Source organism: Vulpes lagopus, chromosome X, assembly GCF_018345385.1.
Source record: "Vulpes lagopus strain Blue_001 chromosome X, ASM1834538v1, whole genome shotgun sequence".
NCBI classification, from domain to species: Eukaryota; Metazoa; Chordata; class Mammalia; order Carnivora; family Canidae; genus Vulpes; species Vulpes lagopus.
Genome location: NC_054848.1, coordinates 48650758 through 48665135, shown reverse-complemented (window position 1 = coordinate 48665135; position 14378 = coordinate 48650758). Strand labels below are relative to the sequence as shown.

Sequence of the window (14378 nt, the reverse complement as noted above, 5' to 3'; positions counted from 1 at the left end):
CCCTCTCCATCATTCCCAATTCCCAATGAGGTAGTTATTATAGTAGATGGGAAAAGATGCCAGTGGCTTCTAATTTTGTAATCCATTCTTAAACTTTTGCTGATTTCCCTCTTTGTCAATTTTCTTTTAAAAAAATCTAGAATAAGACTCTTTGTTCTCTTTCTTCTTGTCACCCACAAAGGCTGTCTCTACTATGCATCTCATTGCCCTGTTATTTTAGTTATGTATGTGTTTTGTTATTTTCTTCCTGAGATGATCACACTGGAAATTATTTTGCTGCTTTGGAAAATTTTTCCTTTTTTTTCCTTTCCATTTTTCTGAGGAAGAGTGGAGATCCCCTTTCCTCTCTCCTCAGTCACCCACTAATGTCCCTACAGCTCTGAAGCTGTCCCAAACAGCTTTTTCCCTGTATCCTTTGTTTTTAATTATACCAGTCTAGACATACTCTGTTGTCCTATGTGTCACAACTACTAGTTATTTATGTTGGTTTAATTGTATTCTGGGAGGATCAGGAACTAAATAGAGTATAATAATGCTGGAGAGAAAACTTTTCCTATTTCAGGAACTTTGGGCTTTTGTGCCATTTTTTCTTACATTAATTGCCCAGACTTGGAGGATGTACCATTTGGGACTCAGAAATGCAACAATAGCAACAGAGATTGGGGATGGAGCAGAAAAGAGATGGGGATTTGAAACCAGAACACCTGAGTCCTAGACTCTACTATCTCTAACCTTGAATCAGTTTTTTTTAAGGTCAAGGTCATGTCCTTATTTTCCTCAGTACCAAATCAGGCTGATGATAGAATTTATCTCTGGAGGCTTTGAGGAGGAATACCTGAGGTAGTGGCAAACAGTGAAGTATAGTGTTAAGAGCATGGCTTCTAGGGCCAGACAAAAGGCCACCAATTACCTTTTTTTCCATGAGCTATGTGACCATGGGGAAATTTTCTGTGTCTAATATCATCTCATTTGCAAAATGGAAATCATAATGGTATCTACATAGAAGAGAGGTTGTAAGAGTTAAATGAAACAATACAGTTGCAGTGCCTGGCACACAGTAAGTACTTAGCAAATGTTAGCAATGGATTTTATTGCTGTATATTTGGTGTTACTATTCATTCATTCAGCAAATCTTTATTGGGAGACAGTATATACAGTGGTTAAACAAGCACAGATTTTAGAGCCAGATAGTCTGGATTCAAAGCCCAACTCAACCATTTGGTAGCTTTTGTTCCTGAGTAAGATTCCTAACTGTTCTATGTCTATAATTCCTCATAAAATGGGATTATAATGGTACCTACCTTGTAGGATTGTTGGGAAGATTATTTAAGTTAATAAATGCAAAGCATTTAGCTGCCAAGGGATGAATGCATAAAGAAAATGTGACACACAACACATACACTCATGCACACACAGACATACACACACTGTGGAATATTATTCAGCCTTAAAAAAAGAGTAGCTCCTGTCATTTGTGACAATATGGATTAACCTGGAGGACATTATGCTAAATAAAATAAAATAGAGAAAGGCAAATACCATATGATTTCACTTTCTTGTGGAATCTAAATCAGTTGAAGTCATAAAGACAAAGAATAGAATGGTGGTTTCCAAGGACTGGTGGGGATTTGGGGAAATGGAGAGATATTGGTTAAAGGGTGAAAACTTTTCATCATGCAAAATGAATAAGTTTTGGAGAGCAAATGCACAATATGATGCCAATAGCTAACAATACTGTATTGTATACTTGAAATTTGCTAAGAAATTAGAACTTAAGTGTTCTCATCACAAAAATAAGTAACTGTGTGAGACGATATATATGTTAATTATCTTGATTGTGGTGATGATTTTACAATGTATACATACATCAAATATCACATTATATGCTTTAAATATATAAAATCTTTATTTGTCAATTATACCTCAATAAAGCTGGGTGGGCAGAAATCCAAAGCATTTGGAATAGTGCCTAGCATATGATAAATGCTAAGAGTCAACTGTTGCCATTGTTGTTGCTGTTATTATCTTTTTGTTTATTTTATTCATGAGGGACACAGAGAGAAGGCAGAGACATAGGCAGAGGGAGAAGCAGGCTCCCTGCAGGGAGCCCAATGCTGGATTCGATCCCGGAACCCAGGGATCACGCCCTGAGCCGAAGGCAGATGCTCAACTGCTGAGCCACCCAGACGTCCTCTTATTATTTTGTTATTATGAAGGTACTCTAGATGCTGGAATGCAATAATGAGAAACATAAGCCCAGTCCTAGTCCCATGTGCCTTTCTCAGGCTCTGGAGAGAAAACTCATGGTGCTCAAGGCTAGGAGTGGACAGTAACTAGGGCGCCTCTTTAAAGAGGAAAGACTTTAAAGGGGATCCCTGGGTGGCTCAGCAGTTTGGCGCCTGCCTTTGGCCCAGGGTGCGATCCTGGAGTCCCGGGATCGAGTCCCGCGTCAGGCTCCCGGCATGGAGCCTGCTTCTCCCTCCTCCTGTGTCTCTGCCTCTCTTTCTCTCTATGTCTATCATAAATAAATAAACAAATTTAAAAAAAAATAAAGAGGAAAGACTTTACTGACTAGGGAGTGAGACAGGCTGCAGTCCTTAAGAGTTACATTCCCCCAGATTGTAGCATCTGTCATTCATACAGAATGTTTTACAGTGTCTTAATAACTGACTCTCATGTTCTGTCACCTTCTCTGATATTTCCCACTCATTTTCTCTCCTTTCCCCTTTAACATGACAGACTCCTAACTCTGGGAAGTGAATAAGGAGTAGTGGAAGGGTAGGTGGGTGGGGGGATGGGGTGACTGGGTGATGGGCACTGAGGGGTCACTTGATGGGATGAGCACTGGGTGTTATACTATATGTTGGCAAATCGAACTCCAATAAAAAAAATAAAAATAATAATAAACCCCATGACTACCCAGTAAGGCCAAATTCAATTATCTCCCAGATGTTTGAATTATGCAATGTCAGAAACTGGAGTAGGCTCCTTGCTGGATCCCTGGCTAGGCTCAGTGCTTGTCTGCAGACTGCCAGGGACCTTCTGGAGAAGCACTAGTTCCTTTAATATCCTCCAAATTGGGTGAATGGAAGAAAAAAGGAAGAAGGTTAGCATGCTATTAGAAACTAACCCATATATGCAGGGAACTTGTGATGATCTAAATAGCATCTGTGGTGAGTACCTATTCACCGTGTCCCTATGAAAGCACTTAGACCACCATTACCAAGTGGCATTTGGGCAGCTTGGTCCCAAAAGGACCTCAGGCAACCAGGGCTCTAGAGGACTTTGTCCCCTTGCCATGTGCAGAAGCTGAGCAGAGAAACTTCTGAGGCTTTGCCAGCTGTCTTTCCCTGGACAGCCCCTGAGTAAGGCAGGAGCAAGGAAGGTGCACTACTGGGCATAGCTTCAGTAGACTGAAGATAGACTATAAGCTGTGAAACAGACTAATGTAACTCAGCATTGTGGTGACTGAGTTTAAATTGGGTAATGGTCTTCATTATCAGTGCTAGCATTCAGAAAAGGGAAACTGCAATGACTTGAGGTAGAAGATGCAGTCAGGAAAGACTTCTTTGAGGAGGAAGAATGTGTAAATTTGACTTTGAAGGCTAGAATGATTGGAATAGAAAGCATTGTTGGGGCTGAGAGAACATATTAGTGTGAGGCTAAGTATAGATGTGTGACCACTGCCTCCATGAAAAGGTATATGGAATTTCCAAGAACAAAGAACTAGCTATGTAAATTTTAAAATATTCAGTTACTTTTGCTTTGATTTATTTTTGTCACAATATTTAACTTATTTTGAAAGTTTAAATGTACTAAAGGAGGCAGTGAGATTTTTAGGTTCATTAAAGGAGTTTTAAAAGCCTACAAAAAATTAGTCTGGGACCAAGAAAGCTCAGCACCACATTTATCAGATAAGGCTGGCCTCATGGCTTGGAAACTGCATGTTTAAATTTGAGCTTTACAACCATTTTACAAGGTAAGGATTACTTGTCTAGTCTCATAATCGAGAAAATTAAGGTTCAGAGAGATAAAATGGCTTGCCCAAGATCACAGCTGGTAGGTTAAGCAGCTCGGAGTTTGTATAACTCACACTCTTTCTGTGCATGTTGCATGCTGCTTTGTGGCCTTAGCTACCATTTCTGATGGGGTTTTTTGAACAGTAGGTCATTCTTAATCATTCCTATTGTATCACATCCCTAAACTTGGCTTTATAACCAGTCTGGTACCTGAAAATTCACATTCAACCCTCTGGAGAGCTAGAAAGAGTAGGCAAAGGGAGAACCTTAATGATATATTTCTCTAGTCCTGTTCCCCTACCACAGAGGCAGAATTCTCTCAAGTGTCTTGTTATCCTTAAATATCTAAAGAAACAATAGGAGTTTCAGTTGATGCTTTTAATTTAGCTCTAAGATCATGTATATCCTTTCCAGTTTTTGGAAACTAGTTAGTACCAGTTTTGAACCTAATGTAGTAGTTTTGAACCTACTGTTCAAAAAGGTTTTGGAGGCTGACAATGATTATAATATACCAACTTAGAGTCAAAAGAAGCTACAGGTAATGCTGGCAGGCTGGGTTCAAGGACCCAAAGGGGGTCCTGCAGGACCATCAAGAGCATTCTTGGCTTCATGAAGGATAGAAATAAAACGTGAGCCTGTAGGAGGTGAAAGCAGACTTTACTGAAAATACAGAGAGAACAGATACAGACAGTGTCTGGGAAACTCAGAAAGGAAAGGAGGGAGTCTCATCTTAGTTCAAGGTTGGGGGGGTATAAAAAAGGTCTGGGAGGTTTTACTGAGGATGATAGTCTGGTATATGTGTCCCCATAGTCTTCTAGGTACTAGTTTGAACAAAGATGAGGGCCTAGGTATTATTCCTTGGAGCCAGGGGATCTTGGCATTGAGATACCTAGCTACTATTGTGCAGAATACGCACATGATAGCTTTGTCTAGTCATTCTCACCTGATCTCTCCTTAGATGTTACCTATTCTAGAAAAATCATTAAATCCTGTCCCTCATAAGGAGGACATATGCTGCTTGCATTATAAGACATATGTGTAAAGTGAGGTGGGGGTGCAGGTCCTAGCAAGAATAGAAGCAGGAAAAGAAATAAAAAAAAACAGATTTCTTTTTTTTTTTTTTTTAATTAACTTTTATTGGTGTTTAATTTACCAACATACAGAAAAACACCCAGTGCTCATCCCATCAAGTGTCCACCTCAGTGCCCGTCACCCATTCCCCTCCAACACCCGCCCTCCTCCCCTTCCACCACCCCTAGTTCGTTTCCCCGAGTTAGGAGTCTTTATGTTCTGTCTCCCTTCCTGATATTTCCCAACATTTCTTTTCCCTTCCTTTATATTCCCTTTCACTATTATTCATATTCCCCAAATGAATGAGAACATACACTGTTTGTCCTTCTCCGATTGACTTATTTCACTCAGCATAATACCCTCCAGTTCCATCCACGTTGAAGCAAATGGTGGGTATTTGTCGTTTCTAATTGCTGAGTAATATTCCATTGTATACATAAACCACATCTTCTTTATCCATTCATCTTTCGATGGACACCGAGGCTCCTTCCACAGTTTGGCTATTGTGGCCATTGCTGATAGAAACATCGGGGTGCAGGTGTCCCGACGTTTCATTGCATCTGAATCTTTGGGGTAAATCCCCAACAGTGCAATTGCTGGGTCGTAGGGCAGGTCTATTTTTAACTCTTTGAGGAACCTCCACACAGTTTTCCAGAGTGGCTGCACCAGTTCACATTCCCACCAACAGTGTAACAGGGTTCCCTTTTCTCCGCATCCTCTCCAACATTTGTTGTTTCCTGCCTTGTTAATTTTCCCCATTCTCACTGGTGTGAGGTGGTATCTCATTGTGGTTTTGATTTGTATTTCCCTGATGGCAAGTGATGCAGAGCATTTTCTCATGTGCATGTTGGCCATGTCCATGTCTTCCTCTGTGAGATTTCTCTTCATGTCTTTTGCCCATTTCATGATTGGATTGTTTGTTTCTTTGGTGTTGAGTTTAATAAGTTCTTTATAGATTTTGGAAACTAGCCCTTTATCTGATATGTCATTTGCAAATATCTTCTCCCATTCTGTAGGTTGTCTTTTAGTTTTGTTGACTGTATCCTTTGCTGTGCAAAAGCTTCTTATCTTGATGAAGTCCCAATAGTTCATTTTTGCTTTTGTTTCTTTTGCCTTCGTGGATGTATCTTGCAAGAAGTTACTGTGGCCAAGTTCAAAAAGGGTGTTGCCTGTGTTCTCCTCTAGGATTTTGATGGAATCTTGTCTCACATTTAGATCTCTCATCCATTTTGAGTTTATCTTTGTGTATGGTGAAAGAGAGTGGTCCAGTTTCATTCTTCTGCATGTGGATGTCCAATTTTCCCAGCACCATTTATTGAAGAGACTGTCTTTCTTCCAATGGATAGTCTTTCCTCCTTTATCGAATATTAGATGGCCGTACATTTCAGGGTCCACTTCTGGGTTCTCTATTCTGTTCCATTGATCTATGTGTCTGTTTTTGTGCCAGTACCACACTGTCTTGATGACCACAGCTTTGTAATACAACCTGAAATCTGGCATTGTGATGCCCCCAGCTAAGGTTTTCTTTTTTAAAATTCCCCTGGCTATTCGGGGTCTTTTCTGATTCCACACAAATCTTAAAATAATTTGTTCTAACTCTCTGAAGAAAGTCCATGGTATTTTGATAGGGATTGCATTAAACGTATAAATTGCCCTGGGTAACATTGACATTTTTACAATATTAATTCTGCCAATCCATGAGCATGGAATATTTTTCCATCTCTTTGTGTCTTCCTCAATTTCTTTCAGAAGTGTTCTACAGTTTTTAGGGTATAGATCTTTTACCTCTTTGGTTAGGTTTATTCCTAGGTATCTTATGCTTTTGGGTGCAATTGTAAATGGGATTGACTCCTTAATTTCTGTTTCTTCAGTCTCATTGTTAGTGTATAGAAATGCCATTGATTTCTGGGCATTGATTTTGTATCCTGCCACGCTACCAAATTGCTGTATGAGTTCTAGCAATCTGGGGGTGGAGGCTTTTGGGTTTTCTATGTAGAGTATCATGTCATCGGCGAAGAGGGAGAGTTTGACTTCTTCTTTGCCAATTTGAATGCCTTTAATGTCTTTTTGTTGTCTGATTGCTGAGGCGAGGACTTCCAGAACTATGTTGAACAGCAGTGGTGAGAGTGGACATCCCTGTCTTGTTCCTGATCTTAGGGGAAAGGCTCCCAGTGCTTCCCCATTGAGAATGATATTTGCTGTGGGCTTTTCGTAGATGGCTTTTAAGATGTCGAGGAAAGTTCCCTCTATCCCAACACTCTGAAGGGTTTTGATCAGGAATGGATGCTGTATTTTGTCAAATGCTTTCTCTGCATCTAATGAGAGTATCATATGGTTCTTGGTTTTTCTCTTGCTGATATGATGAATCACATTGATGGTTTTACGAGTGTTGAACCAGCCTTGTGTCCCAGGGATAAATCCTACTTGGTCATGGTGAATAATTTTCTTAATGTGTTGTTGGATCCTATTGGCTAGTATCTTGTTGAGAATTTTTGCATCCATGTTCATCAGGGATATTGGTCTGTAATTCTCCTTTTTGGTGGGGTCTTTGTCTGGTTTCGGAATTAAGGTGATGCTGGCCTCATAGAACGAATTTGGAAGTACTCCATCTCTTTCTATCTTTCCAAACAGCTTTAGTAGAATAGGTATGATTTCTTCTTTAAACGTTTGATAGAATTCCCCTGGGAAGCCATCTGGCCCTGGACTCTTGTGTCTTGGGAGGTTTTTGATGACTGCTTCAATTTCCTCCCTGGTTATTGGCCTGTTCAGGTTTTCTATTTCTTCCTGCTCCAGTTTTGGTAGTTTGTGGCTTTCCAGGAATGCGTCCATTTCTTCTAGATTTCCTAATTTATTGGCATACAGCTGTTCATAATATGTTTTTAAAATCGTTTGTATTTCCTTGGTGTTGGTAGTGATGTCCCCTTTCTCATTCATGATTTTATTAATTTGAGTCTTCTTTCTCTTCTTTTTAATAAGGTTGGCTAATGGTTTATCTATCTTATTAATTCTTTCAAAGAACCAACTCCTGGTTCTGTTGATCTGTTCCACAGTTCTTTTGGTCTCGATATCATTGAGTTCTGCTCGAATTTTAATTAACTCTCTTCTTCTGCTGGGGGTGGGGTCTATTTGTTGCTTTTTCTCTAGTTCCTTTATGTGTAAGGTGAGCTTTTGAATTTGAGATCTTTCCAGTTTTTGAATGTATGCTTCTATTCCGATGTATTTCCCCCTCAGGACTGCTTTTGCTGCATCCCAAAGATTTTGAACGGTTGTATCTTCATTTTCATTAGTTTCCATGAATCTTTTTAATTCTTCCTTAATTTCCTGGTTGACCTTTTCATCTTTTAGCAGGATGGTCCTTAACCTCCACGTGTTTGTGGTCCTTCCATATTTCTTGTTGTGATTAAGTTCTAATTTCAAGGCATTATGGTCTGAGAATATACAGGGGACTATCCCGATCTTTTGGTATCGGTTCAGACCCGATTTGTGACCCAGTATGTGGTCTATTCTGGAGAAAGTTCCATGTGCACTTGAGAAGAATGTGTATTCAGTTGAGTTTGGATGTAAAGTTCTGTAGATATCTGTGAAATCCATCTGGTCCAGTGTATCATTTAAAGCTCTCGTTTCTTTGGAGATATTGTGCTTAGAAGACCTATCCAGGGTAGAAAGAGCTAGATTGAAGTCACCAAGTATAAGTGTATTATTATCAAGGTATTTCTTGAGTTTGGTTATTAATTGGTTTAAATATTTGGCAGCTCCCACATTCGGGGCATATATATTGAGGATTGTTAAGTCCTCTTGTTGGATAGATCCTTTGAGTATGAGATAGTGTCCCTCTTCATCTCTCACTATAGTCTTCGGGGTAAATTTTAATTTATCTGATATAAGGATGGCAACCCCTGCTTTCTTTTGAGGACCATTTGAATGGTAAATGGTTCTCCAACCTTTTATTTTCAGGTTGTAGGTGTCCTTCTGTCTAAAATGAGTCTCTTGTAGACAGCAAATAGATGGGTCCTGCTTTTTTATCCAGTCTGAAACCCTGCGCCTTTTGATGGGGTCATTAAGCCCGTTCACATTCAGAGTTACTATTGATAGATATGAGTTTAGTGTCATCATATCTATTCAGTCCTTGTTTTTGTGGATTGTTCCACTGAACTTCTTCTTAAAGGGGAATTTTAAGAGTCCCCCTTAAAATTTCTTGCAGAGCTGGTTTGGAGGTTACATATTCTTTCAGTTCCTGCCTGTCTTGGAAGCTCTTTATCTCTCCTTCCATTTTGAATGAAAGCCTTGCGGGGTAAAGTATTCTTGGTTGCATGTTCTTTTCATTTAGGACCCTGAATATATCCTGCCAGCCCTTTCTGGCCTGCCAGGTCTCTGTGGAGAGGTCTGCTGTTACCCTAATATTCCTCCCCATAAAAGTCAGGGACTTTTTTTCTCTTGCTGCTTTAAGGATCTTCTCCTTATCTTTGGAATTTGCAAGCTTCACTATTAAATGTCGAGGTGTTGAACGGTTTTTATTGATTTTAGGGGGAGATCTCTCTATTTCCTGGATCTGAATGCCTGTTTCCCTTCCCAGATTCGGAAAGTTTTCAGCTAGGATTTGTTCAAATACATATTCTGGCCCTCTGTCCCTTTCCGCGCCCTCGGGAACCCCAATTAAACGTAGGTTTTTCTTCCTCAGGCTATCATTTATTTCCCTTAATCTATCCTCATGGTCTTTTAATTGCCCGTCTCTTTTTTCCTCAGTTTCCCTCTTTGCCATCAACTTGTCTTCTATGTCACTCACTCGTTCTTCCACCTCGTCAAGCCTCGTCGTTAGGACTTCTAGCTTGGATTCCATCTCGTTTAATTGATTTTTAATTTCTGCCTGATTAGATCTAAATTCTGCAGTCATGAAGTCTCTTGAGTCCTTTATGGTTTTTTCTAGAGCCACCAGTAGCTGTAAAATAGTGCTTCTGAATTGGCTTTCTGACATTGAATTGTAATCCATATTTTGTAACTCTGTGGGAGAGTGGGCTGTTTCTGATTCTTTTTTTGAGGGGTTTTCCTTCTAGTCATTTTGCTCAGTGCAGAGTGGCCAAAAACAAGTTGTATTGGGAAAAGGAGAAAAAGAGAGAGAAGGAAAGAAAAGAGAAAAAGAAAAAAGAGAAAGAAGAAAAAAATAGGGGAAAAAGAGAAGAAAAAGAAAGAAAAAGAAAGAAAGGAGAAAAAAGAAAAAAGGGGGGGTGGGGGAAGCAATCAGAAATCAAGAAGAAAGAGAGAAAAAAAAGCACAAAACAAAACAAAAAAAAAAAAAACACCAAAAAAAAACAAAAACAAAAAAACAAAAAACAAAAAAAAACCACGGGGGAGTATCTTCCGATTCTGTGTAGTTTAAGTCCCTTGACTTCCCTTGGAACTGGTCCGTCTCGCTGGTCTTCTGGGGGAGGGGCCTGCTGTGCTGATTCTCAGGTGTTGGCACTTGGGGGAGCTGCTCTGCCCCTGCCTGGTGCAGGGCTCGGTGGGGGTTGTTGACCCCGTGAGGCCCCGGGAGGAAGCCACAGTGGCGGGGCCAGCTCTGGGACCCTGGATCCAGCCCCCGCAGTAGCTCCGGGGCTCTCCTTCTGCAGGGCCTGGGGGCTCCGGGGCGGGGCCGCTGATCTGCTCAGTTCCAGGCAGGAGCGTCCTTGCTGTCCTGGGCCCTCCCGGCCTCTGCCTGTCCCGGGGGAGGCCGGATCCTGGGCTGTGTCCCGGCGCCCTGTGCTCCGGGGCCTGCGCTGTTGGATTCGCGCTCCCGGCGGTGCAGCCCCCTCCGCGGAGCCGCCGCCCGAGCCTCTCCGAGCTGTTCCCGGAGCCGCGCAGCCCCCTCCGCGCGGAGCTTCTTCCTCTGCGCGGGCCGCCGCCGCTGAGCTGTTCCCGGAGCCGCGCAGCCCCCTCCGCGGAGCCGCCGCCCGAGCCCCTCCGAGCTGTTCCCGGAGCCGCGCCGCCCCCTCCGCGCGGAGCTTCTTCCTCCGCCCGAGCCGCCGCCGCTGAGCTGTTCCCGGAGCCCCGCAGCCCCCTCCGCGGAGCCGCCGCCCGAGCCCCTCCGAGCTGCTCCGGGCCCCGCCGAGCGCTGCAGCCCTTAGGGAGCTCGGCGCATCTCCCGGGGCGCAGTTCCTCTGTTACTGTCCCAGGGAGCCCGAGGGCGTCCCTGCCTTTCTGGGGATCCTGCTCCAATTCCCGGGGAGCCCCTTTCCGCGGGGAAGGTCGGTGCAGCTCCTGCTCCTCCGGGACGGGGCTCTCCTGTCCTGGGGACACTCGCCCCGGCCTCAGCCCGGCTCCTCGCGGGGCCCCTCCCCCTTGGAGGCCTTTTGTTTCTTTATTTCTTTTTCCCGTCTTCCTACCTTGATAGAAGCGCGAACTCTTCTCACTGTAGCGTTCCAGCTGGTCTCTCTTTAAATCTCAGGCCGAATTCGTAGGTTTTCAGGATGATTGGATGGTTTTCTAGGTAATTTGCTGAGGACAGGTGACTTGGAGACCCTACTCCTCCGCCATCTTGCCCCTCACCCAAAAAACAGATTTCTATGGAGCCTTTCTGTTTCTCTGTCTCATAAGCTGAAGTTAGGAATAGTGGGAGGTTAAGGCTGCCTATTCTAGTTAGATAGGCATCCACCTATTAGCTATGTGATCCAGACCTGGCTTCCCAGTTCTCTGTGTATTTGTATTAAGTATTTTAAGTCCAGTTTCAGGCCTTTATGAGATCAAACTAGATCACATCAATCCATTCTCCTTTGCTTGTCCTGATTTTGTAGTTAGACTGACAAGGCCCACTTTTTATGCATATATCTCAAAGTATTCCTGAGGATTGTGGAAATCAGTGCATGGAAACTACCCCATCCTTTTGGCCAGGATTGAGCTTGTCCATTTCGAGCATGCTAAAAGGAACCTAGGCTCTGAATCAGGCTTGGAGAAACATTGGCCTACTCTATAGAGTTGACCTTTTTCTCTCCTGTGAACTTGATGCCAGGGGCACCCAAAAGATCAGAACCCATCTGTACTCACAGCCTACTTATATGCATAATTATTATGGAAGGAAAAGAATGATGTAGAGGTTTAATTCAATAAAACCTGTATTTCACAACCTGCAGTTTTGAGATTGATAGAGCAATGTTGGAAATTCTTAAAGACAGCCTTCCCCAGATATACCAAAAAGCTCAGTTTACCAGTGTGAAGAGTTAGGTTTACAAAGGCAAATTCTTTGCAAGTAGCCTGCAGCTGAGAACAGACACATGCAAGGCAATTCAGCAGAATGGGAATAGTTTAACCAAACTGTATAATGTTAATAAAAACTAGTGAACACTTCTGATTCTGTGAAATTGTCTAAAAGGCCAAATATAAGCAGAAGGGAGGTAGAGTTGGTCAGAATGAGTTGGCCAGTAGAAGACATCTATTAGGACGTGGCTCATGGGACCTTCTTGGCCAGTCTCAGCCATACCACAGGTCCCAACAGTAGATGTGTGTCATGAGCATGTTATGAAGGTATACACATGAGTTGAATCTTTCCACAATGTCAGCTTTATTCAATCATAAAGCTAAGTTAATCACAATTATAAAGCAGGTTCAGGATTCCAAACTCAATGATATTTCACCATATGATTAAACTTGGCTTCTTACACAGCACACAGAGCAGGGCATAAGACAAACCACATGACAGGATAACAGAAGGAGTATAGGAAGTTAATGAACCAAACTCAAAGTTAGTCTATGGGTATGCAGTTGAGATAAGACCTCAGTCCAATCCAGGTCAGCTTTCAGCACTTACTGCTTATTATGTTCAAGTAGGGAAAGTTCTCAGTTCTGTTCAGAGATCAATCAGAGCTTTCAGTGGCAGTTGCATTTTTGAAGTGGTCAGACTTATATAGAGGTTATATCTGAGGAGTCTGACAGTTTGCTACCAAAATCCTCCCCCTTTTAAAGGGATTCAATTGGTCTAGGGCCCCTGCATACCTCCTCTGGTTCTGCTTATTATCAGTTCTGGGGTGTCAGCTGATGCTGGTCCCAGTGATATCTCATAATTGCAGTACCTTTAACTTGTGCAATTGCGTGACACAGGCTCCTGCTTGATACGAGAGACTCCACTTTGCTCTCTACAATGTGCTCTCAGGAAGAAGTCGAGGACAGTGCTAAGAGGAGGAGGGACTGGAAGACCACTCTGAGAGATAGCTACCTATCAGACCTTATATTCCACAGGTCCACAGGTCATTTCATCCATCCCTCTGGTTTTCCTTTTATTATTTGACATTCAAAAAGATACAAAAATAATACAATGGGCACCTACGTATTTATTATCCAACATAAGAAATAATTCATTACAAATACATTCTTCCTCTTCTCACTCTCTGCTCCTTCCCTTCCTTTTCCTTCCTTCCATTTTCCCATTCTCATCTCTGTATGCTCTTGAATTTGGCATGTGTCATTGTCATATTTTTGGTATAATTTTTGTACATATGTATGCATCCCTAAACACTATGTGGCATTTCTTTGTAGGTTTTTTAAACTCATATAAGTGGAATAGATATAGATGAGATAAAGCTGTATAGAAAAGAAACCAGAGGAGTGATGAGCATGGAATTTAAGGTTGCTGTGGCATCATAGCTTTTATTTTTTTTAATTGTTTAAAATTTTTTATTTTATTTAAATTCAACCAACAGTATAATATTAGTTTCAGAGGTAGAGTTCAGTGATTCATCAGTTGCATATAACACCCAGTGCTGGGATGCCTGGGTGGCTCAGTGATTGAGCATCTGCCTTCAGCTCAGGGCCTGATCCCAGGGTTCTGGGATTGAGTCCCACATTAGGCTCTCTATAGGGAGCCTGATTTTCCTCCAGCCTATGTCTCTGCCTCTCTCTTTGTGTCTCTCATAAATAAATAAATAAATAAATAAATAAATAAATAAATAAATAAATAAATAAAATCTTAAAAAAAAACATCCAGTGCTCAATACATCATATGCCCTCCTTAATGCCTATCACCTACTTACCCCATCTTCCCACCCACCTCCCCTCTACCAACCCTCAAATACCAACCCTCAAAATTGTTTCCTATACTTAGTCTTTGATGGTTTGTCTCCCTCTCGGATTTCATCTTATTTGCTTTTTTCCTCCTTTCTTCAGTGATCATCTGTTTTCTTAAATTCCACATGAGTGAAATCATAAAATTGTCTTTCTCTGATTGACTTATTTTGCCTAGCATAATACCCTCTGGTTCCATCCACATCATTGCAAATGGTGAAATTTCTTTTTTGATGGCTAATAGTCCATTCTTTATCCATT

General features: G+C 41.8%; 1 protein-coding gene across 12 annotated transcripts in view; it reads left to right on the top strand.

The window, feature by feature from the left end:
- The window catches only part of ARHGEF9 (Cdc42 guanine nucleotide exchange factor 9), a 206497-nt gene that overhangs the window by 168218 nt on the left and 23901 nt on the right, over positions 1-14378 (top strand). The window lies entirely within an intron of this gene.